Source organism: Macrotis lagotis, unplaced genomic scaffold (genome assembly GCF_037893015.1).
Source record: "Macrotis lagotis isolate mMagLag1 unplaced genomic scaffold, bilby.v1.9.chrom.fasta BILBYCTG320, whole genome shotgun sequence".
Classification (NCBI taxonomy): Eukaryota; Metazoa; Chordata; class Mammalia; order Peramelemorphia; family Peramelidae; genus Macrotis; species Macrotis lagotis.
The window spans coordinates 169,102-193,334 of NW_027422227.1; the positions used below are offsets into that span (position 1 = coordinate 169,102).

At 41.3% G+C, this 24,233-nt stretch overlaps 1 protein-coding gene and 1 long non-coding RNA gene across 5 annotated transcripts in view; one reads left to right on the plus strand and one right to left on the minus strand.

Annotated features, from left to right (window-relative positions):
• LOC141504134 (plasma membrane calcium-transporting ATPase 2-like) overlaps positions 1 to 10,186 on the minus strand; it is a 105,924-nt gene extending 95,738 nt beyond the window's left edge. The window contains exons 1-2 of one of the 4 annotated variants that reach the window (XR_012473214.1): positions 9,202 to 10,178; positions 4,661 to 4,780 (exon numbers count right to left, since the gene is read on the minus strand). The gene's annotated coding sequence lies outside the window, so the exon portion shown is untranslated. Of the gene's footprint in view, positions 1 to 4,660; positions 4,781 to 9,201 lie in introns of all 4 variants that reach the window. The other 3 variants (XR_012473220.1, XR_012473213.1, XR_012473222.1) reach the window with 3 other exon arrangements.
• On the plus strand, positions 8,705 to 22,361 carry LOC141504137 (uncharacterized). The gene is made up of 3 exons (XR_012473225.1): positions 8,705 to 9,330; positions 15,486 to 15,543; positions 16,841 to 22,361. It is a non-coding gene; the product is annotated as an uncharacterized LOC141504137 (long non-coding RNA).
• The last annotated feature ends 1,872 nt before the right edge of the window (positions 22,362 to 24,233 follow it).

A 24,233-nucleotide genomic window follows, 5' to 3' on the forward strand; every position in this document is an offset into this window, starting at 1 on the left:
TATGCATTTGGCATGGAAGATATGGTGTGGCAACACAGGTCTCCCAGACAAGTCAAGGAGGAAACAGCTGTGTGGGCTTAAGTCCAAAAAACTGTAGCTAGTCGAAAGTCATTAGAGAGCCTCTGAAAGGAAGTATGCCTTGATGATGATGATGATGATGATGATGATGAAAGTCTCTACTTGACTAGTACCTCTAAGGGTTGTTTAAGTAAGATATAGGTGGAAGAGTAGCTGATCATTTCTATTAAGAAGATACTTAAAGGAAATGATCTTCAATTTGACAAAAACACTTCCTGCTACAACTTGAGAAGGAACTTTGAGATAGACTTTGTAAAAAACATCAACTGATCCAAAAACAAATAAACTTGGAGAGATATACAATTGGACTAGAGGTGGGACTCTGGAGAGAGAGACAAGGCTATGATAGGAGAAATTTAGAATTTGAGAATACTTTTTGATAGACTATGCTTTGTTTTCAGGGTGTAGAATTGACAGCACAAAAATTAGGGAAGAACCACCTTTAACCTCTCCATAAATGGATGTTGTATTGAGCCATGTCACCCTGGGCCAGTAACTTAAATTCTCTGTCTCAGTTTCTTCATCTGTAAAATGGAGATAATAATGGAACTTCCCTTACAGAATTGTGAGGATCAAATTAAATAATATAGCTGAAGTACTTACCTAAATACTGATTTTCATTATTGTTGTTATATTACATATCATAAATATAATTTGGTTCTATGACATTGAAAAGCTAGTGCAAGGAGTAGTGAGAAAAGTTTATAATATAATAATAGTCAGCATTTCTATATCTTTAAAGTTTGCAGACATAATCACATATTATTCTCACAACAACTCAATAGAAATGCTAGCTACTGTTATACATTCTTTATTGACTCAGGACAAGAAGCCTGAATGTTTCCCAGCAGGTTCCCTGTCTCCCACAACCTGAGAGATTCAATTCTCAGTAGGAAAAGAAGACATGAACCTGGGAAAATAATTCTCTCTGCAGAGATAGTATTGCCAGTAGGCAGAACCAGTTGAGAATCTCTCTGGGGATCCTAAAAATGGCAGGACACTGTCAAGTTGATTATGGGATTTGGAGTCCTCCTGATGAGTTAAGATGCTCCTTGATATGCATCAGGCCTCACAGGATAAATGGAAATCCCCAAGGATAACTTGAATGTCAGGTTCCTAAAAGTACCATTGCCCCAGAAGAAGGGTAATACACTGACTGAAGGGAGAATAAGAGAGAGAGGGTGATCTGAGCTGCTTTTGGTTGTGGTTGTGAAGCCATAAGATAGCAAGGAGAACCTAACTACCTGGAGAGTGGTCCCAGAAGGAACTTAGTGACAGTCCTTCTGCTTCCCTAGGAGACCAAAGATGGGTAGAGGGTGGAGGAATAAAGAAAAAAACAGAGTTCTGCTAGGGATTCAGTAGATCATCCAGTACAACTCCTTCACTGTAGAAATAGAAAAACGAATAGCCCAAAAGATTCCTGTAGTATACTTTAGAAGAAGCAATGAGGCAAAAGTTTCCATGAAAAACCTAAGACAAGATGTAGCATAACCCCAATCCATCTCAACTCCTGCCCTATCATTTCCACCATAAGTCACCTTAAGTTTCTATATTAAAGAGCCTAAATGGATTTTCCAGTTTCCAGCACACCCAGTAGTTAGGAGAGAGGGGAAAGCTGGAACAATCTTTTTGCTCGAACATATGAAATAGAGAGTGGAACCAAGTGAGACTAGGAGCTTGGCTAGTCCTGTATTTTGGCCTTTCCATTTTAATTCTTCCTGCCCCAGAGAAGGTTTTCAGTCCTTGATTTCCACATCTGTAGCTTCACACACACACACACACACACACACACACACACACACACGCATACACACACACACGGACACACACACAAACACACAGACAATAATCTAGAAAGAGAGTAAAGGGAGTTTTACAAGTTCTTTTTCCACAAGGAAAGGTTACTTCCTCTTAAATAACCCAGAAGGAAGGAGAAAAGGAAAATCTTACTCCCAAGAACCTTTGGAAAAATAGCCTTAGGTCTGAATCAAAAATGGCACTGGAGAGACGGACTGAGCACATGGGTTGGGAGAGACATAAAGGCTGTGTTATATTGTGAAGTCATCCCTTACCCCATGCTGTGGAGGACACAGCCCTTATCCAGTTTCCTGAGGGGTTGGAAGAAGACTAAAAGCATTTATGGAAAATCTGTGTCTGCCTGTTTGGGATCCAGAAAGGGGAAGGAGAAGTTGGAGCCCAGTCCAAAGTGGCCCATCCCCATCCATCAGGGAAAGTTCACTCTCGCCCCTCTCCCCTCTTTCTATCTCCCAAGAAGATGCTGCAAGGATAACCCTCTATTACTAACTAGGTTTCTAGCAAAGGTGTTGCTAGGAAAGATATCATCAGACTTCCAGCTGCTTGAGTTAGAGTACCTTATTAAGGAAGGAAAGAACATCTTTTCCCTGAGATGGTTTGAATTCAGTCTTATTTGGAAAGATAGGGAAAACCAGATCTTAAGATCTATAAAGGAAACTCTTAACTCAGCAAAGTATATATTTTCTTTCTTGGGAAAAATTGTTTGAGGTTAAGGTCAGGTTTGAACTCAGGCCTTCCTGAAGTCAGGGCCAGAGCTGTATACACTGTGTCATCTAGCTGCCCTTGGCAAAGTGTATTCCAAATCCAGGAGTATGTAACAGTCAGATGCTGTCCTAGTGCCTCATTTGGAATATTCAAGGGACATTTCCAATATTCTGGCACCTCCATTTTAAATGATTTACAGTTCCAGGCTCAGCATCTGCCTTTGTCAGTCAAGATGCAGAAAAGTATGGGATGTATTCAAGGTCACATGGTAAAAAAATGACTAGTGGCACAAATGTGGGGCAGGAGGAAGGGAGGCCAGAAAGAAGGGGGAACAAGTCATCTTTCTTTGCACAGTGCCTAGAAACCCTGACAGAGAGGACAGTTTCTCTTGAGTTTGAAGTAGTAAACCTTGACTTCAACCTCGACTACCTAGATTTCTTTCTACCATTGCTTCCTAAAAACCACAGCCTCAAGAAGAAAAGGGTTTCCTCTCCTTTGAGGTCTTCAAGGGGAAGCTGAGGAAACATTCTTGTTTAGGTGTTGGGTGGGAAAGTGGGACTAAAAATCCATATTTCCAAGAAAAGCAAAAAGAAAATTTTACCTTAAAGTACAAGAAGATGTGCTAGTCCAGTAGTGTGGCCCTGCTCATAATCCACCGAGTCTAAGAGTAGTTAATGGAATGGTAGTGAGTGGCATAAAATCTGAGATTTCTTCAGTAGAATATTATAGATTAGGAAATAATTGAACTATGTGCCCCTCCTCTCTGGACAAAGCAACTTATGGGATATTGGTAAAGAGTCAACTGACCCCATCGTATCTGGTGAAGTCCAGATATCCATTCACTTCCTGGGGCTGGAGGGATATTCTGGTTACAGTTTGAATTATATGCTCTTTTCTTTAGATTATGAAAAACACATTCCACATTAATGAGGGTGGGTCAGTTGGAGGGGGAGATCAAGTTACAATAAATGTGATTCTTGGCTCTTTGCTTTTGCCTCAGTCTCTCTGTAATTGACTGGAGTCTGTTCCTTGAGAAACTTTCTCTTCATACCTTTGGGAGCCCTTTTGGGATTTCATGCTCATTGGGGACCTTGACCTCTAAGGACTTGGAAAAAAGGTGCCCCTGCCCAAATTCAGCAGTTTACCATTTTCTGGGATTTTTGATTTCCTATCTATGCAAGCTACCAAAAGCAGAGAGACTGGGTAGGAAGAGAAGAGTGAATCCGCAGCAAGAACCTGACTGGTCAGTGAGAACAAAAAGCAGTCAGCAATTTTTGTGAACAAAACACCAAAGAGAGGGTAAGCCAAGACCTTGGAATCTGCAGGTACTAGATTCCTAGAGGGTCCATTTGGGTGACTGAAGGTTGGGGGTGAGCCCTTCCAGTTTGGCCATAAGAGGTTTGGATCTAAAGTTACATGATCCTGAGAGATCTCTGTCAATATTTAAAATGGGAAGGGCCCTGGCCTAACCCTTCCCCTGCGGTAAATCAGGTAAATAAGACTAAAATACAAAGGGAAAAGTAAGAGGGAAATGATTAAATATTGTTGTCTCGCATGGGGAAATAAAGATACAGGAGAAGGAAAACATTTGGCCTGCCTTTGGGAGGGAGAGATTGTCAGTTGAGAATCTGAAATCTCCCCTCTTGGCATTCCTGAGACGTCAGGAATTTGCCCTTGTCCTGTATTTTGAAATTGTGGGTTTGGAAAATCTGTTGTTGAATGTCCTAAACACATTTTGTGTGATCTGCGTTTGTGCCTCATCTGTCTTTATGTGTTTAGATTGTCTATTTACTTGTTAAACAGGGGAAAGGGGGAGTTAGCGAGTTCCCCTAAAGATTTCCTTGGGAAGCCTCATTTTGTTATTTTGGATTTTGAGGCAGTATCCATCTAACACTCCCTGGCTCTTCCCTAGAACCTGCTTTCTGCCTGTGTTACAATGGACAATATGATTGCTCCCTCCTCACTCCTGGGTTGCCTCTTGAGCACTCAAAAGAGGGATTTCAATTTTGATTCAAAAGGAATTGATTATAGTGTTTTAATTGACTGAGGCCAAACTACTCACCTGGTTATTCTGCCCTTATGAGAAGGGCCCCCTCTTCCTTGTATATGTTTCCTTCTCTTCCCAGTTCTCTGTGATTCTGTGGTGCTAGAATGTTTCCCCCCATACTCTTTTAGAAAAAGACTAAGAGAGAGAGAGAGTTACTTCAGGAAGAATTAGTAAAATAAGTGTTAAAAGGGGCAGCTCAGTGTCACAGTAGATAGAGCACCAGCCCTAGAGTCAGGAATACCTGAGTTCAGTTCCCACCTCATACACTTAATTACCTGTGTGGCCTTAGGCAAGCCACTTAACCCCACTGCCTTGCAAAAAAAAAGTGTTAAAAAAGGGACCTTATTTTGAAGTCAAAGAAACAGGAAAGAGACAGTGAATATTACCAAGTATGTAAACAAAGATATGATGGAAAGAAATGTTGTTTTAATTTGAAAAAAATGTTGTTAGAAAATTTCAGAAAGACAAGAGAGTCAGTTTAATCCTAAATTATATAATGTGGTTACTATGATATGCAAGTATATGGAAAACCAAATACTTCAAGTTTTTCCAGAATGATATGGTAAAATTAAAGCTTAAAGAGTTTATCAATATAAATTCTGATAATGTTGGTTATTACAGAAAATTATGGGACATATGAGAATTAAAGAATAGAAGATCAACTGACCCCCCTAGAAAGTATTGTCCCTTTGTAAAAGTTATTCTGCTTACTCTCTTTGAAAAAGGGGGGGGGCAAGGAATATTCTAATTAGGCAAAGGGATTTTTTTGGATGACTGCTTGTCTTCTCTAGGGTGTTAGCAGCTATAATCCAGAAGTGTTAAATATTAGAACCTTGGAATGGAAAATGTATTGTGAAAAGGGGAATCATATTTGTGGTTTATATAGCTATATAAGCTATGTAATTCTGGTTCAGAAGAGTATGAATTAAAGTCAAGCAGAGTTACTGAAAAAGAATGGTGGAACAGTATATTGAGGAAATGTAAGCTGAATTGTCTGAGTAAGCAGTTCTGAAAGTACTGGGAAGAAAATCCAGATATAGGGATAATTGCAGTTTTTGAACCATTTTGTGTTTTGGGGAGAGTTTAGAAGAAGTTTAAGAGAAGAAAGAACCTTTAAGGGAAAGGTTGAGAAGTTATAGGAGAGGGGAGTTTTCCTTATGTGTGTCTGAGAAAGATCCCATGCTTTCTCCATGGGTTGGGGGAAGGGGCTGGTCGGTTGACACATGGTGATCTCGGTTCCCTCCACCATCTTGTTAAGACTTGAACCCTAGACTGAGTCTACCTAAGTACCCCATCCACCTGTGGAGGGGGCGCAGGAGAGGAGACCTGAAATACTGAAGCCTTAAAGAGAAAGAGACTCCATCACAAGTGGGATATGTGATAGAAAAGGAAAAAAAAATATGTGAATATATATATGTATATATATATATATATATATATATATATATATATATATATATGTATAATGCAGGGGTTAGGAGATACATTTATTTAAAGGAAATCCTGTTTAATGAATATCTGCTCTGGCCACATGGCCTTAAAGTAATGACTCTCACTGTTTAAGGTTTCTGAACTCGAGTTTTAGGAAGCACCTGAAGGTTTTTTTAAAAAAAAAAAGGGATATAAGTGTTGTAGCATTAGGACAAAATTTGTATAGAATGGGAGGAATTTTTAAATTAATTTGGGATTCTAAACTATTTTAACACTATTTTTATTTTGCAAGGAGCTAAGTTTTTTGAAATTTTAAACTTTATTGTAAAACCTTTGGGTTAAAGAATACTGGTATTGTGTTAGAATAAAAATAACTATGTTATCAGGGATGTTTACTGATTTCTTTTGGAAATTAAACAACAACTCTGATTTGGTTTAATGTTAAGCCTAATAATGCTAACATTTGTATTTTTATTTTGGATAGAGCTTTTGAATGTGAGTGCTGGATTTTCAGTACAAGATGCACTAAAGTTTTATCAAATAAAGTCTTGGGAAATTTAATTGTTATTGATTGGAGTTTTAAACGTATCATATGTATGAGATTTGATTCTGAGAATCTGGGCAAAGAGGTCTGCAAGACAAATGTATAAAGTTCATGGGATATTCAATTTGTTCTTGTTCTAAGGGAAATGAGATGTTTAAATAAGAATCTTATGATTTAATGTATATCTACAATGTATGTTTCTTTTCACAGAAGTCAAGAATGTGGACTTCTCTCTTGGCTTCAGACAGCTGATGGGGGGATTCTGATGAAATGGCAATTCTGTGGGTCCTATTGTAAGGCAATTTATCAGTATTTATCAGTTATATGATATTCTTTTATATCTGCAAAGAGATTATATTTGCAATATTTAGTTATTTCTTGTGAATGCTATTTAAATACTGTATTGTTAAAGCCAGGGATTAATGTGTGATTGCTTTGGAGGGCAATAAGAGAAATATTAAAACGTATGGCCCTTTCTGGGATAGATCTGTGTGTTTATGAATAATGTAATAATGGAAGGACTGCTTTGTTCAATTTAGTAATTTGTGTGTTACTTTTATTGCTGTTCTGTTATATTGAAACTAATAACAAAAGTTAGAAATTTAAGGTTACCTAAGATGTTCTAATGATTTTTAAGAATTCTTAAAAGTAATTGGTATATTTGGGAGGCACCTAGGTGGAGCAGTAGCTAGAACATTGGAGTCAGGAGACCTGAGTTCAAATTGGGTCTCAGACAGTGATTACCCAGCTGTGTGACCTTGAGTAAGTCACTTAACCCCAACTGCTTTGCCAAAACAAAACTAACAATACGTATGTTGAGAACAGCTAGCAACAAAACAATTTTTACATAAAAGTTTCCAGTTATATAAGTGAATTGGGAATATTTTGGAATATATATGTATATATTCCAAAACTGATTGTTTGCTTTGAAGTAAAAGCACTATGCTATATGAAAAAGATGTACTCAAAGATAATTTGAGCATCTCCAGTACAAAGGTGATGATATTTTGTTGTAAAATACAGCAGGCTAGAAGGAGGGTTCTCTAGCCAAGGGGAATCTGATATGTCATCTTTATATAGGCTGGATCAGATATGATTTCAGTCAACGGGATATCTCTAGTAAGAGTTAGGATATGAGGCCTGTAGGACAGTCATATTTAGAATACCTGGTTTTAGACAAAAACCCAGGAAGGACACTCAGTTTTAGTTAGGGATTTCATTAACTGGGATTCCATTAAGATTATAATTGGAATTTAGTGAGTTGTATTCACTGGAAGTTCTAATTAGATAAAACAAACATTTTAGATCACAAGACATTTAATTTTCCTCTTATGTCAGATACCAGGATTTTCAACAAAAGGAAATGCTACTGGGTAAATGTCATGTTCTTGGAGCCAAGGAAGCCAATGGGCTAAAGATGTCATGGGACAGGAATCTGCAGCTGAAGGGGCGACTTTTCAGTATGGCTAAGCTTGGACCCCTTTGACTTGATTTCCCCAAAATAGGGAGCATGGAGGACACTGAATGGGGTACATCTCATTACATTAAGAGGTACAAAGAACCTATTGCAATAGAGGGAAAGAAGGAAGAAGGTGAGAATTATCTGGATCTTACTTTCATCAGATTTGATTTAAAGTTTACAAAGATATACTCAGTTAAGTGAAGAAACCTGTCTTACCTTTAAAGTGTTAAAAGGGGGAAAGGGGAGAGGGGAGGTAAAGAGGAAGCAACAGGAGGAATGGAAGGAATAAGGGGCAAAGGGAAAGGGGAAAAGAGGGTAGTAGTTGGATATAGGAGGGCAAACACACTGAAGGTGAGAAATATAGATTAAGGCGGGGGAAGGGGAAAAACACAAACTCAAGGAAGATAACATGAAGGGCAATAAAGAGTTAGTAATTATAACTTTGAATGTGAATGGGATGAACTCTCCCTTAAAATGTAAGCAAATAGCAGAGTGGATTAAAAACCAAAATTCTACTATATGCTGCTTACAAGAAACTCATGTGAAGCAGAGAGATACATATAGAGTAAAAGTAAAAGGCTGGAGCAAAATATACCTTGCTTCACCTGAAGTGAAAAAAAGCAGGAGTAGCAATCCTTATCTCAGACAAAGCAGTTGCAAAAATAGATAGCATTAAAAGATATGAGGAAGGAAACTATAGACTCCTAAAAGGTACCATAAACAATAAAGCAATTTCAATACTAAATACATACACACCCTATGTTATAACATCCAAATATTTAGAAGAGAAGTTGAAGGAGTTAAAGGAAGACATATACAGAAAAACTCTACTAGTAGGGGACCTCAACCTCCCACTCTCAGATTTAGATAAATCTAATCATAAAATAAACAAGAAAGAAGTTATGGAGGTAAATAGATTGTTAGATTGTTAGAAAAACCAAGGTAGGGAAGACCTATGGACAAAATTGAATGGGGATAGAAAGGAATATAATTTTTGTTTTAAACAATTAGAAAGCTAGAAGGAAGGGTGATAAGAGGTCAATACTCTCTTGCTTTTCCAAGGTCAAATTTGGTACTAAAGAGCCAGCAATACTAGTAACACAGTGGTTCAGAGCTCACCAGTCAGGCTTTCCCTTTCTGTGGCATCCGCATTGGTGGTGAGAGATGAACTTTCTTTAAAAATTAAAAAATTTAAATCTTTCCTCTTTTAGACACCTCAGCTGAGAGAGGAACAGCCCATCATTCAGGGTAGGTTGAATCAATTGTCCTACCATTACCATTACATATCATTATCAGAAAGCAAGCTACACATCAGTAGCCAGTCCTTCGTCTGCTAAACCCTTCCTAGGAAAGATTTGTCTAACTGATACAATGATGGTAGCAACTTGAGAGGTTCCTTTAGTGACAGATTACAGCAAGCAAAGGACATCACTAGGCTTGTCTTTGGAATTTCCAAGGCAATGCCCTTTCGCCTGGGCTCCACAAGTCTGCTGCCATGGGGGCCATTCCTTGGAATCCTCATCACTTCCAACTGACATGAGGGTCTCAACTGTCCATTTCCTGGATCTACATCAAGTCCTTTCTTCTTGCATTATGACTGATTTGTAAAATCCCTCAAGGTCATGGGCACTAGGTGGTAAGGTAGATAGAGTTCAGGACCTAAGGAAGAAAGAAATAGCTATTTGACCCTGGGCTAGTCACTTAATCTCTTTCTGCCTCAATTTGCTCAATTTAGTTTTCCTAAATATAAAATTGAGGATAAAAATAGCAGCTACCTCTGAGGGTCATGGGAGGATTAAAGTAGATATTATTTGTGAATAACTTAGCACAGTGACTGGCAAATATGAGTATGAAATGAATGCCCCTTCTTCCTTCCTTCCTTCCTTCCTTCCTTCCTTCCTTCCTTCCTTCCTTCCTTCCTTCCTTCCTTCCTTCCTTCCTTCCTTCTTCCACCTGAGATCTCTCCCTCTGTGTTAGCAGAACAATGATGAAGTCTCCCAATGCTCAGAAATAATCCTCCTTCTCTCCCATAGTATCTGTCCAAACTCTGCTATAGACCCTGCTGTTGTCTTGAGTTTGGTATTCTGTGATGATGAATCCCTCCCTGACCCAGGAATGCAGGTGTAAAAAGAAAATAGAAATTTGTTTTTTAAAAAAGTTACAACATAAAAGAAAGTGATACAGAATTCAACAAGTTATTAAAGAAAAGTTGCATGGATTACTAAGTAATCTTGGCAGGTCAGCTGCCAGGTTAAGCTGAAGTCTAGAAGCAAGAAGAGAAATAGCCTCAAGCATGAGCATTGCTCGAAATCTTCTGAAATCCCCCCCCCCCCCAGTGTCCATGGGAAGAAATGGTGATTTGGGAGTTGGGTGGTCTCAGATGTTGTTTTAGAACCTGAGTAATCTAGCTTGCCTTACTAATGAGAACGTGACCAAGATTAGACTGGAGGTCAAGACAGAGTGTTTTAGCAGAGTGATGAAGAGAGAGAAGATTTGCAAAGTTTGGTTTCCAATTAATGTCTATATTGTCTTTGCCTATAGTTCTCTGCATCCCTGCCCACAACTGGAGCGTAGCACTTCCTCTCTTTTCCAGGATTTAAACACTATCTCACTATGCTTGGCCCCACTGTGGCCAGTTAGATCTGGCCTATGGGAACTGGAGGTCCTGATGGAAGTTCAACAGTGACCCCTGTTCCAACACATGACTAATCCTAGGACCTGTCACTTCTGGGACCTGATAACAACCCCAGTGATGTGATCTGAGTGCTGCTAATGTCCTGTTCTCTCAGGTTCAGGTTTTGCCAGTTTTATCACTCCTGCATTCTGAGCACTGCCCACCTCTGCCAGGCTGAGTCTTGTTATGGAAACTGCTGCTGTCCTCCTATTTTAAGAAATGCTCAGGGAACCATCCTATAGGGGCTCGTCACTCATCTCTCACTAGAAATTGGAGAGAAAAAGAATGATATTTCCCAAGAAAAAGAGAAATTCACTTTTAAAAGTTATAAAATTGATGTAGGATTTACTTTTCTTTGTAAAGCAACTTGAGTGTCTTCTGTCCTTCTGTCCATACACTAATTTCAGAAATATTCCTAGATTCTGGTAAAACTCAGGTATTTTCCTCTCAGATATATTTCCCCTACTGCTTCACATTAAGAAATACCTATAATCAAATGAAATCCCAAATTCCATATTAAAATACCTTTGACATAATTCCAATGTTTGCACAACTGTAATTCAATATAAATGGTTTTCTTTAGAATCCTATGCATTTTATTCTGATGTTAGCATACTATATCAATAATCAGAATATACTGTTTATTTTATTTTATTTTAAAAAATAATTCTGAGGAGTCTCTACAGGCTCTTCCAGACTGTCACAAGATTCCATAACACAAAAAGGTTAAGAACCTTTGATTTAGACTGGCAAAAGTCTTTGAAAGCTATTAAATAGAGTGAAAGGATAGAAGCCTCCAGGTGTGTCCAATAGGATAGATTCATGTCTTAAGGATTTTTCATCCAAAAATTGTTAGCATACTTCTGAGGAACAAAGGTTGGACTGACCTGTAGTAAAGAAAGAAAGTCCTCAAAGGGGGCCACTGATGCTCTCTCCTCACTCTAGCATACTTAATTTGCCACAATTTTATTTGGAGGGGTTGTTTATTCTTTCTTTCTTCCTTCTCTCCCTCCCTTTCTCCTTCCCTTCTTTTTCTTTCTTCCCTTCTTTTTTACTTCTTAAAAACATTTAGTTCTAAAATATCTACCTCCTATGCAACCCTCTCCTACCCATTGAGAAGGCAAACAATGTGATTTCAACTATACATTTGAAGTCATGCAGAACATATCTTCATATTTGGCTACAGTTTCAGAAATGGGACTGGGGATACCTTCCAAAAGCCTTATGCATTTCTTTTTCTTGTATGCTTCACTCTTCATTTGACTTTTTTATTTTTATTTAAGACAATGGGGTTAAGTCACTTGCCCAAGGTCATTATTAGATGTCTGAGGCTGAATTTGAACTCAGGTCCTCCTGACTTCAGGACTGGTGCTCTATCCACTGCACCACCTAGTTGACCCCTATAGTCAGTTGGAGATACTGATACTTCTCCCATGCCCAGAACATGGTTATTATTTTCACACCATCACTCCATTAGGTAGTTCCTCCTTGTTGGTGGTGAGAATCAGAACCAAGATAGAAATTCTCCTTCACTGATTCTTCTACCTTTGAAAAATGAAGTTATCATTGAGGAAAACTAAAAAGATTTAAGCTGTTTCACTTCTGGGGGGAGGAAGGGAGAGAGATCCAGCAGAGAATGTCTGGATAAGCCCCTCAATATTGTTATATTTTACCTCTGTTCCAGACTTACATACATTTCAAATATTCTTCAATTTCTTTTTTTTAGTTTTTTTTTTTTTTTTTTTTTTTGCAAGGCAAATGGGGTTAAGTGGCTTGCCCAAGGCCACACAGCTAGGTAATTATTAAGTGTCTGAGACCAGATTTGAACCCAGGTACTCCTGACTCCAAGGCCGGTGCTTTATCCACTATGCCACCTAGCCTCCCCAATTTCTTCTTTCTGGACAGATATCTGCAGTATAACTTGAGGACAATATTGATTCTGTTTCTAATGATCTTCACCCCAGTGCTCTCCTCTGTGCTTCTTCCATTTGGTTCCTGGATTTCCTCACATGAATATATCTTCTTTATATTCAATACTACTGTTCTTTTGAATACAGTATAGCCTTCCAAATTTAGTGGGTCTTAGCCCATCAAAGCTAAATGATTTCTGTCTACTAGCACTCCCAAAGTACTACCACAAGATTCTTCCTGAATTCAGGTTCAATATTATTCACAGTAATGTTCTTGAACTCCATCCACTGCATTTACCGTTTAGACTAGGTAGGTTATATCACATAACCTTATACTGAGCCATTCTTCAACAATCTGGATGTAGGATTTGTCCATTAAATGAATACAGAAGGAATTATATCCCAATGTCTCTGTTGGATTGGTAATGCGGTTCTTGTCACTGGTAATTGATTCCCCATAGGTGTTGCAGTTACAAAGTCCCATAGATGGAGGTTTCATCACAAGATTTTTTGCATTAAGAATTTTGGTCACCTTTGTTTTTGTCTGTTGAGGCTTAAAGACTTCATGTTTCAAATGGATGAGATTGTCAGATAACTGAATTCCATTATTAAAGAGGAAAAATATCTTCCATGACATTTCTTTTCCAGATGTTGGGAGATAGCGGAAGATAGAAAGGTCTGGTATGCTACGCTCAGTGGTATAATTAAGAGTCAGACATGATTGACTGAACCAAAAACAGTATTCGCTTCCTTTGGCTTATGTTTCTGGGATTTCTTGTGGTTAAAACTACACTGAGACTTGTGTCCTAGGGGTTGACTCTCAAATCAGAAATGAATAGCAGGTGACCTGGCATGTGCCACTGACTACATGATCTTGATTATCCTAGAATTCATATCTCTTTTTGAGTCATGAACAGTATCATTGGTCTGGAGCCTAAAGTCATTGGTTCGAAGGAAATCCACATGGTATCATTTCTTGTTTCCACAATGATGTACTGTAAGCCCATTGAATATGTCATGGGCAAATAGTGCTTTTTTGCTTGGTATATAGATCTCCACCTCAGTTCCTCTCTAGGCAGCCCTTCAATCCACCCCCACTCCCATTTCCTTTTGTGTGATGACTTTCCCTATTAGAATATAAGATCCCTGAGGGCAGGAACTGTCTGCTATTCCCAGAATTTAGCAGAGTCTAAGAGTTTCTGACTGACAGATTTGTTTTGCCTTTGAAAGTAAGCCCAGAAGATGTGGGTTGAAATCTTGCCATTGACATCTGCTGTCTGTGAGACCCTGGGCAAATGGGTACACAAGATCCTAGGATATGTTGGTGGCAAAAATAGAAATGGAGCAATAATTGTCATAACCCAGTGAGTTGGCATGTTCTTCGTAATGATGGGAACTGTGGGATCCCTTCCTTCTCTCTTCCTGCTCCAATTCATAACCGTGATGCTTCTTCTTTCTGCTTGCTCTCCTACAAATTTGCCCAGTACAACTGCCCAATTTTGTGACAGGTGGAATCGGCAGGGAGGATGGGCCTAGAAGCATCCACTGATGGCAGTTTTTCAGACATTCACATATTTTCATTTACCCCGGACTTGTTCTTGATGATTTCACACTTTGACCAAAAGGGGGCGCCATAGCGCATAGAGGGCTATCTCTTCTTCCTGAGTTCAAATCCAACTTCATACAGCTCTTAACTTTGACTCTGGGCAAATCACTTGCCATCTCTTTCCTCAGTTCCCTGATCTCTAAAATGAGGGAGTTAGATATGATGTTTTCTCAGGTGCCTTCCAGCTCCAAAATCTATGATTTTATGAATGCTTGGGGACCTGACAGAAATATTGTAATCAAAAGGAAAAGGTAGGTTTAAAGGGACAAATAAAGAAATTCACTTTAAGGATATACTTGGAATGAACCTTTTTTTTTAAAAATCCAATCCTCTCTTGTTGCAGAAGAGAAAACTGAGGCCCAAATAAGGAAAAGTAATTTGACCCAGATCATATGCATGTGGCCAGACATTGTGCTATACATTTGAAGTCATGCAGAACATGTTTCCTTATTTGGCTAGTTTCAGAAATGGAACTGGGGATACTTTCAGAAAAACCTTGGTCAGCCTTATGTGTTTCTTTTTCTTGTCTACTTCACTCTTCATTTGACTTTTTTTTTTTAATTTTTATTTAAGGCAATGGGGTTAAGTGCCTTGCCCAGGGTCACAACACTAGGCAATTATTAAGTGTCTAAGGCTTGATTTGAACTCAGGTCCTCCTGAGTCCAGAGCCAGTGTTCCACCTAACTGCCCCTTGCCTCATGTTGCTTACAAGACACCGTCAAGTAGATTCTGGTACTAGTCTATATGCCAACCTCTCATCCTACAGACAAGGCAATTAAATTTAAAGTAGGAAAAGCTGCTCAGAGAAGTAAAGAGTTTTTGTTTTTGGCATGGCTCTTCCTTGGCTACTCCCCTTCCCCTCTGATCCCATTGGGGACCCTTTCCTAGATGACTCATCCCCCTTGCAATTCAAGGCAATGACAAGTAGGGATTCTCTGAACCAACTCTATACCTGCCCTTCATTGGATTTCCATGTGTTTCCTTTGTTCTATCAAAGGTTCAGAGACATAAGTGCTCTTGGCATCCTTGAAGGCTGGGTGCTGAGCAGCCTTTGCTTTGGTTGTGTGAAAGGAAACACTCTTGCTAATGTTGACAGAAGGGGTCAGGTCCTCATTGAGCCAGCGCTTCACTAACTCTGCAAAATCCTGAAAGTCATGGAACTGTATTCCCAAAATACGGTCCAAGGATTCCTCACTGATCTTTTCTTGCCTAGGTAGTACAAGATGGAGGGAATGATGTCCTGGGGGGAAGGAGGAAAGACTCTGGGGAAGGTAAGGCATAATGGAGAAGACCCCAAGAGATGATGATGAGAGGATCCCAGGAAGGAGAGAGGCATTGTTGAAAAGGGTGTGAGGGCAAGGGTCCAAATGCAGGTTAAGGGACCAGTCTGAGGAGGGGACTAAAGAAGGTAGAGGCCCACACTCCCCCATGGGGATTGCTATTATGGGCAATCCTATGATCCTTCACCCACAGTTTCTCCCCTAGCCCACTGGTGCCCCTGTGGGATGAATGTAAGCTACAAAGGCCTGGACAGTTCTTGGACTGTTATCCTCTGGAATAGAGGCAAGCAAAGGACAAGCACAAGGAGAGGGGGAAATCATAGAAGGTGATCAGGGTCTAGCCATACCACGTACTTCAACAGGCGAAAGGTCTCCCAATTTTGGAGCAACTCCAATAAGGATGCCTTGCTCTGGATGCCAGTGAGAGTCCTTATGAGCTTCCAGGCCTTTGGCTGTACACTCTGATTCCCATCCAGCAACCCGCGGATCAGGGGGATAGCAAAAAGATGGCTGATAAGGCCAAGCGCTCCAAGCCTTCCCAGGCTTTAAGCTAGATTTCAGCCTAGAAGTACACTGTGTTATCAAGCAGCTGCCTAGCAGTGTCTGGCCACACCTGTGGTGTCACATAGTAGTCAGCGAAAATATGTGCCAAGATGTTAATGCACTGTCTGTATTTCTCAAGTTCACCATTGGCCATCATGGTCAGCAGGGTCCTTATGATCCTGTAGGCCGATGAGTCATCCATCTGATAGCTTCGGTCCATGAGGCTTAAGAGCAGGTCCTTTTGGCATTGGTCTCCAGCACTCATGTTCAGTTCCTTCCTGAAATCCAAGCTCAGTCCTGTTTCACCAACAAGCCTTTCCAAGGCAAAAAGTTCATCACTGTCATGGCTTACATGTCACAGGGAACTCTCTAGAATGCATTGAAGGCAGAGTGGGGTTCCTTCAGGCCAGAGTAAGGCCCTCACCACTGAATTAGTGATATAGCCATCAGGGGCAATGATCCACTTCCATCCTTGGCCAAAGCAACACTTCAACAACTGCATAGGGCAGAGGGCATTCCTGAGCATTAACTGCTCTGGGGAGATAATTGTCAGGGGAGCCTTTTCCTTGGGGGCTTGATCTGAGAAAACAAACTTGCGTTTTTTCCCAGAGGAACCCAGTGGGTTTATTTGGTCATGGATCTCTTCCACCACATGGGGGACCATACAGTCAAAGACAATGGTTCACTGATTGAATTGATGAGGGCATCCATCCCCTGAAGCTTCTGTGCTCCTTTTTCTTGGCAGATATAGCGAGGTACAAAAATGGTGCCAAAGGACAAGAAGAGCCTGGGTAAGAATGGAATGGGAACTTGTTTCACTTCATCCTCAAGGTTCAGAGCAGCCAAATGGTTGAGCAAGGATTGAGGAAGCAGTTTTGTGCAGGATACCAAGTAAATACAATTGTTCAAAGTGACAAGCAGATCTCCCTGTTCGTTGTCAAAGCCAACTGGGCCAAATTGCATACTGGAGTTTAATCTGACTGAGGAGTTTCCTTGCATGTCCCAGATGACCACAGCACCCTCACTGTCCACTGTGACAAAGATTCCCATGGTCATGGAAATATCAAAGGAGACAATTGGCCATTTGTGCAGGTACCCAGTTTCTTGGAAAGATGCATCTTGTCTCATTTCAGAAGATACCAGGAAGTCAGAATACTCCCAAAGTCGAAAGCGACTCTCGTTGGTGATGGCACTCACAGATTTGGGTAGCAGGACCAGGTGGTGGAGGTGGCAGTTGCTTAAGATGCTGGTGAAAGCATAAAGGCTCAACTTAGTACCCTCAAAGATGACCTCTGACAAGTGTATGTAGCGATCCATGCCATAAGAACAAAACAAGGTATTCTCCCTGGAGCTGGTAGATGATCCATTCAGGGTGGAAATGATCAGAACAGGGCCAGAAGGCAAGTGTTTCTTGACATGAACAAAGATGTGCTGGGACAATAAGCTCACAAGGCCACTTTTGTGCCCACAGAAGATCAGTTCTTCAATGCCTTGGCCCAGGGAAGGCTTCTCATAGGCCAGACATTGTATTTGATCTTCAGTGTCATTGCCAATTTGAAGGATGCATTTGGGCATAGGTGGGCACTTGGTGGTATCAAAGATGATCACATTAGCATGACCCATGGCCACAAAAGCTCCTTATTTTCTGGATCATAGGCTGAGGACAAAGCTTTGTCTAGAGAACTAAAGGGCCAGGTGAGAAACAGGAGGTTTCCAGTTATGGGGCACAGGAAGCGAAAGAGACCATCATCGGTATGGCAGAAGATGAGGGTCCAGTTGCTTTCATGGTGGCTGTGCTGCAGGCAGCAGGGGCTGGCACCACAGTTGTTAAACAGCTGGTAGAAACAAAACATGTGGTATAAGAAGAAGCTCTATTGGGAGTGGCAAAAGAAGGTGCTGTCATCGATGAATTGCAGAGAGCACAGCACATCCTTGCAGATACTCAGCTCGCGCAACAGACTGCCTGATGTGAGATGCCATTCCTTCAGCCTGCCTTCGGCCCCAGTAGTCGGGGGGGGGGGTGGATTCTGGCAAGGGAGCAGACCAGCCATAGGACCTGTGTGGGCCTGGAAGCTGAAAGACCTCCGATCAAAGCTTGGATCCAGATTCCAGATGTGTATCTGCCCAGCCTTATTCCCTCCAAAGAGGTAACCCTCAGATAAGCAAGTGCAGCAGCAGGTTAATTAGTGATCGCTGGTGGGAGATGAGAAATTCTGTTCTTCCACCAGCTTTGTATGGCTCTGCCAGACAATGATGCATAAAAAGCTCTCACACATAGCCAGGAGAGAATTCTCAGGTCCATCCAGGTTGATCCCCTGTACCAGCTCACTGCCAGACATATTCAGTATCTGCAGGACATGGAGACCCTTCCCTCCTGGCTCAATGACCCAAGTTACCACCGCCCCTGCAATTCCTGATAGCAGCAAGCCTGTCCTCTGGTGATAGGCCTGGCAGCTGATGGAGACGTGGCAAGGGACCACACAGCACTCCTTGAAGCCACTCCTGTGATCCCCAAAGATCCACAGGATCATGTCACCACAGTAAGCAATCAAGACACAGTGAATGTCTGTGTGGACCTGGGCCATGACTGGTGGCATGCGATTTAGTTTGATTAGCTCTCTCTTCTCCACTTGTGGCTGATCTATTTTTTGATACACCTACAGCACCGTCTAGGAAGAAATAAATGGAGTGTGCCAGGTACTATGCCAACCTCAGAGAATGTAAAAGACAGTCCCTGCCCTCAAAGAGCTTACAGTCTAATAGGGGACACATTGGGCAAACAATTATGTACACACAAGCAATAGACTGGATAAATCAGACATAATTAAATTTAATAATCAAGCAGGTTGGGAATGGCTTCCTTGTAACTAGTAGGATTTTAGCTGGTACTTGAAGAAATCCAGGGAAGCCAGGAACAGCAAATGAGTTTGCAGATGGTTTCAGAGGCAGCCTTTGACTATGAGCAAGTCATGTAAAATTCCTGGGCTTCAGCTTCCTCTCTGTAAAATGGGGGCCTTTGAAGTGCCCTCTAGGTCTCTATGATCTGTGACTATCAGAGTTAGGATCGCTTTGAACTCTCCATCCATAGACTGATTTGTGCATGGTCACAAACAAGTTAGGGTAAGAAGGTGAACCCAGGAAGATTGCCTCCTAGATCACTGATCTCTGTGAGACCCCTTCTCCACTCTACCTTCTGGAATTCTGGGCTGCTGATTGTTTTTTTTTTTTGCTCTTATCTTCTTTCTGATTCAACTTTCATAAGTTGCCAGAATAACCTTCTGAGGCTCAGCTTAAATCATGGCTGAGGCAGCCTAATGGGCGGAGGAAAGATAGTACAGAATATGACCTTGGGTAGGTAGTCAGAGAGGGAAGTATGCCCAAGGACAGAAGGTCTGGTGAAGATGGTACTCAAGGGATAAAGGAATGGATTGAGAAACATGTAGCAGGTCTGGAACTAGTCATGGAGAATTTTGTGTGTGTTTGTGTGTGTGTGTGTGTGTGTGTGTGTGTGTGTGTGTGTGTGTGCGCGTTTGGAGTGGGGTATTGTGAGTTCATCTTGGATGTTACTCCAATGAGGGTGAAGGATACCATGACATATAAGATTTCTAAGCAGTAGAAGGTGGAAGAGCTCTCAGAAAAAGGCCAACATGGGTTAGGTCAAGCAGGGGAGAAAACTGTCATTCAGGAAATACATACTATCAACACACTCCAAAATTTCCCATCTGAAGTAAAGTCCCATTTTCCCACCCTTACTTAGGGTTACACTAGTGGGCAACCTTACATGCACATCCTTCTTGCCTGTCTGCACCCAGGAAAAGGAGACAAAGTAGGAGAAGTCCAAAAAATAATGGCAGATGTGTGACATGTTGTGGGGATAGTGGTTTTCTTGATATACAACCTGGAGAGAGTCATTTAAGATAATCTCATGGTACAAAATGTATTCTTTACCCATGGGAAACCTGGGGAGGGAAGACAGAAAGAAATGAGAACCTGGGCCAACATGGCCCCCACATCCCTTCCCAGACACATATAAATATTCCTTTGAATGACTTCTTACACTGGAAGCACCTTCTGCTCTTGTGGCCTCTTTCTGTGATAAGCTGGTGCCTTCAAGAACCTTCATTTCAAGCAGGATGCCAAGGCTGGCCATGTCTTCTTTCCTCTCCACACTGCACTCCTGACTCTGGGTTTCCTTTACCATGTCCCTACTCCTTGCTGGTAGGGTCCATCTTTCTTTTTATATTTGTATTCTCAGCACTAAACTCAGTGTAGGGCAACAGAAAGTGCTGAAATAAATGCTCATAGACTTGACTTGATGCAGATCATACATGTAGACCTGGAAGGGGCCTTGAACATCATCTAGTCAACCAATTAAGGCCCCAAAGGTAAAGTACCAAACCCAAGGTCACAGGTAGAAGGGACAGAGACAGCATTCATTTTCAATGCAGCTCTGATTTTGCCTCCAAATGAAGCAATACATTCATGACATACCCACCCAAAGAGGTGGATGAATAATGGGTATAGTGAAAAGCAAACTTGAGTTCTATACCACTCTGGTGGTGGGATTATCTGACATTACACAGGGCAGTGACATCAGAACCAGGACCTGAACTGAGGTACTCTCACTCCAAATCCAGACCTTTTGGTGCTGAACCACATTGAAGACTGAAGTAACAATCATCCCATGAGTGTGCCTTCCCTCTCTTAACCCGTTTCCTATTTTGTGAGACTGGGAGAGCTGAGTTATGAATCTTCCACTTCCGTTCAGTAAACTACAGTAGATCTCTATTACCTCTCGGATCAAAGATCAACTCCTCTTGGATATTTAAAGCCTTTTACTTACCACCAGGCCCCTCCCTACTTTTCCACATGTTCTGTGATCCAGATGAACATCCATCCTTCACAATTTTCATCTCTGTCTTGACCATCCAGCCCCTCAATGCTTTTTCATCTCATACCTATCTCTTAAAATATTAAATTTCCTTCCAGATCCTGCTTAATTACTGACTTCTTCATCTAGCCCCTCATGCACGACCTTCTCACCTCTAACTTTGAAAATACTTCTTTCTAGATTCAGCCAAACTAATAGCTTTTTCATCTTCTGAATCTCCATCTGCTTGTGTCTCCCCTCCCATTCTGTCCATACCCTTGCCATTATCTTGTTTTAAAAATATTTTTATTTCATTCTTATTCAAAATTTAAGCACCTAAATAGAGCATTTCCACTGACACAAAACTCGCGCGAAAAAAATGCATGTGAAACTGGAAGTATTCACTTCATATTGCTTACTTTAAAAAAAGTCTCTAACACATTTAGCATATTACTTTCAAAACCGTCCTGCTTGCCTGTGCTTCCTTCTCAACCATCTTCTTTTCTTTTCTATGCATTTACAAAAAAAAAGTGAATATCCAACTTGGTATCCAAATAGAAAGGAAAAAAAAAAAAAAAAACCCTTGTAAGAAATAAGCATAATCTGACAAGAAGGGATCGAGTCTTAGGAGATCTCTGATAAAACTGATAAGCTAAGGACTCTAACTAAACTTTCGAGAGACAGAACACACAGAAGGACCCAGAGAGGCAGTTCTCCTACTCAAGGTAACCCGGCATCAGAGGGGCGGCCTGCCAGAGTGGTGGCCTGCCAGAGTGAAAGAACTTCAGCCTCCCGGAGGCAGCCCCAGGGCGCTGGGAGCCGCGGCTCACAGCAGTGGGGGAGTCTCCTGAGCTAAACCCCAGGGAGCACCGGGCACAAAGTGGAGGAACAGCTGGGGGACCTCTGCCAGAGTGAGCACATGGAGCCTAGCCCTCAGGGCACACAGCTAGCAGTTTGGTCTTTCTGCAGCCCAGAACCAGAAACAGAAGCAGCAGAGCCAGAAAGCAGGAGCCCCCAGGGCATGAGCCCATTGAGCTGAGGGAGGGGAGTGAACGAGACTGCAGAGCTCTGTCCTCTGCCTCTGGAACAGGACTCTGGGGCTATGACCACATTTGGATACTGATCGAAGTCTAGGCCCCCCACATAGAACATCAGGGCTCCCCCACCTCAGCCCTGTGGCAGAGGGGGGCATTATGGTCATTCACAGACCATGACGGAGGACAGAGCCTCACACACTGAGACCCTTGTGGGAGTGTCCCAAAAGCTCAGGAAGCACCCCAAAACCAGGCCCAGGCTGGGAAAATGAGCAAGAAGAGAAACAATAGGAAGACTATTGAGAAATATTTTGCAAATGAGCACACGAAGGATCAAAATCCTCAGTCTGAAGATGAGGAAGCACAAGCTCCTGCATCTAAGGACTCCAAGAAAAGCAGAAATTGGGCTCAGGCTATGACAGAGCTCAAAAAAGACTTTGAAAATCAAATGAGGGAGTTGGAAGAAAAACTGGGAAAAGAAAGGAGAGAGATGCAGGAAAAACATGAAAATGGAGTCAGCAGCTTAGTCAAGGAAATCCAAAAAAATGCTGAAGAAAATAGCATGCTAAAAACCAGCTTAGGTCAAATGGATAAAACAGTTCAAAAAGTTACTGAGGAGAAGAATACTTTAAAAAGCAAAATTAGCCAGATGAAAAAAGAGATAAGAAAATTCTCTGAGGAGAACAAATCCTTGAGACAAAGAATAGAATTCAGGGAGATTGATGAATTTACCAGTAATCATGAATCAATACTTCAAAACCAAAAAAATGAAAAATTAGAAGAAAATGTGAAATAACTCATTGAAAAAAACAACTGATATGGAAAACAGACTTAGGAAAGATAATGTAAAAATTATTGGAATACATGAAAGTCATGACCAAGAAAAGAACCTTGACATCATTTTCAAAGAATTACTACAGGAAAATTGCCCTGATATCCTAGAAGCAGAGGGCAAAGTAGAAATGGAGAGAATCCACTGATCTCCCTCCCCCAGAAAGACATCCCAAAAAACCAACCCCTAGGAATATTAGCCAAGTTCCAGAACTCCTAAGTGAAAGAGGAAATATTACAAGCAGCCAGAAGGACACAATTGAAATTCCTTGGAGCTGCACTCAGGATCACACAAGACTTAACACCAACTGTAGGAGGCCGCCCCACAGCATACCCACTGGCCTTGCAGGACATGAGATGATGTCCCGTAGAGCAAACTCCGGGATATAGGCCAAGGCAAACCTTGGTCGCCTCAAATCCTCGGCCACAAGGAAACTGGGAGACGCACCCATATCTACCCCCCCATATCTGCCCATCTACTTCCCTATTTCACCCGTCCCTCGCTTGACAAATTTCCGCATAGAGACAGTCAACAAAGGCAATGTAAGAGGCTCAGGCCAATCTGATATAGATCTCAGGAGATCCTCCCATAACCTGCTTCGACATATAGAACATAATATATAAGCTTGCATACACAGAAATAAATTGGACTTGCCCCCTAATCGCCTGTGTGAGTTGTCTTCAGCAGTCCCCCATAGTCCGTAGAGGGAAGAGCCCTGCCTGACAACAAACAACTACATTAAAAGCTCATAGGGCTTGGAATATAATATACTGGAAGGCAAAAGAGCTTGGAATTCAACCGAGAATCAACTACCCAGCAAAACTGAATGTCCTCTTCCAGGGAAAAAAGATGGACTTTCAATGAACCAGGGGAATTTCAAATGTTCCTGTTGGAATGGCTAGAGGTGAACAGAAGGTTTGATCTTCAGATACAGGACTCAGGTGAAGCATGGAGATTGGAGGAGAAGGGGAAAATAGGAGGGACTTAATGATGATGAACTGAATGTATTACTGTATAGAAAAATGACACTGATAATACTCATATGAACCTTCTTAGTTAATAGAGCAGGTAGAGGGAGCTTTTTTAGATGAAGCACAGGAGAAAGCTGAATTAGAATATAAAATATAATGTAAAAATGGAGTCAATAGAAAAAAGGGAAATGTAATGGGAGAAAGAAAAAGGAAGGGGGGAATAGGCCAAGATATTTCATATAAGATTTTTCTTTATCACAATGAACTATTGCAATGTTATGGAATGAGGGAAGGCAAGGGGGGATGAGGGAATCTTCACTCATCAGAGGTGGCTAGGAGAGGAAACAGCATATACACTCAATGAGGTATAGCCATCTGGAGTAAAAAGTGAGGGCAGGGGGAAGGGGGGGATTTGAATGAAGGAGGAAAGG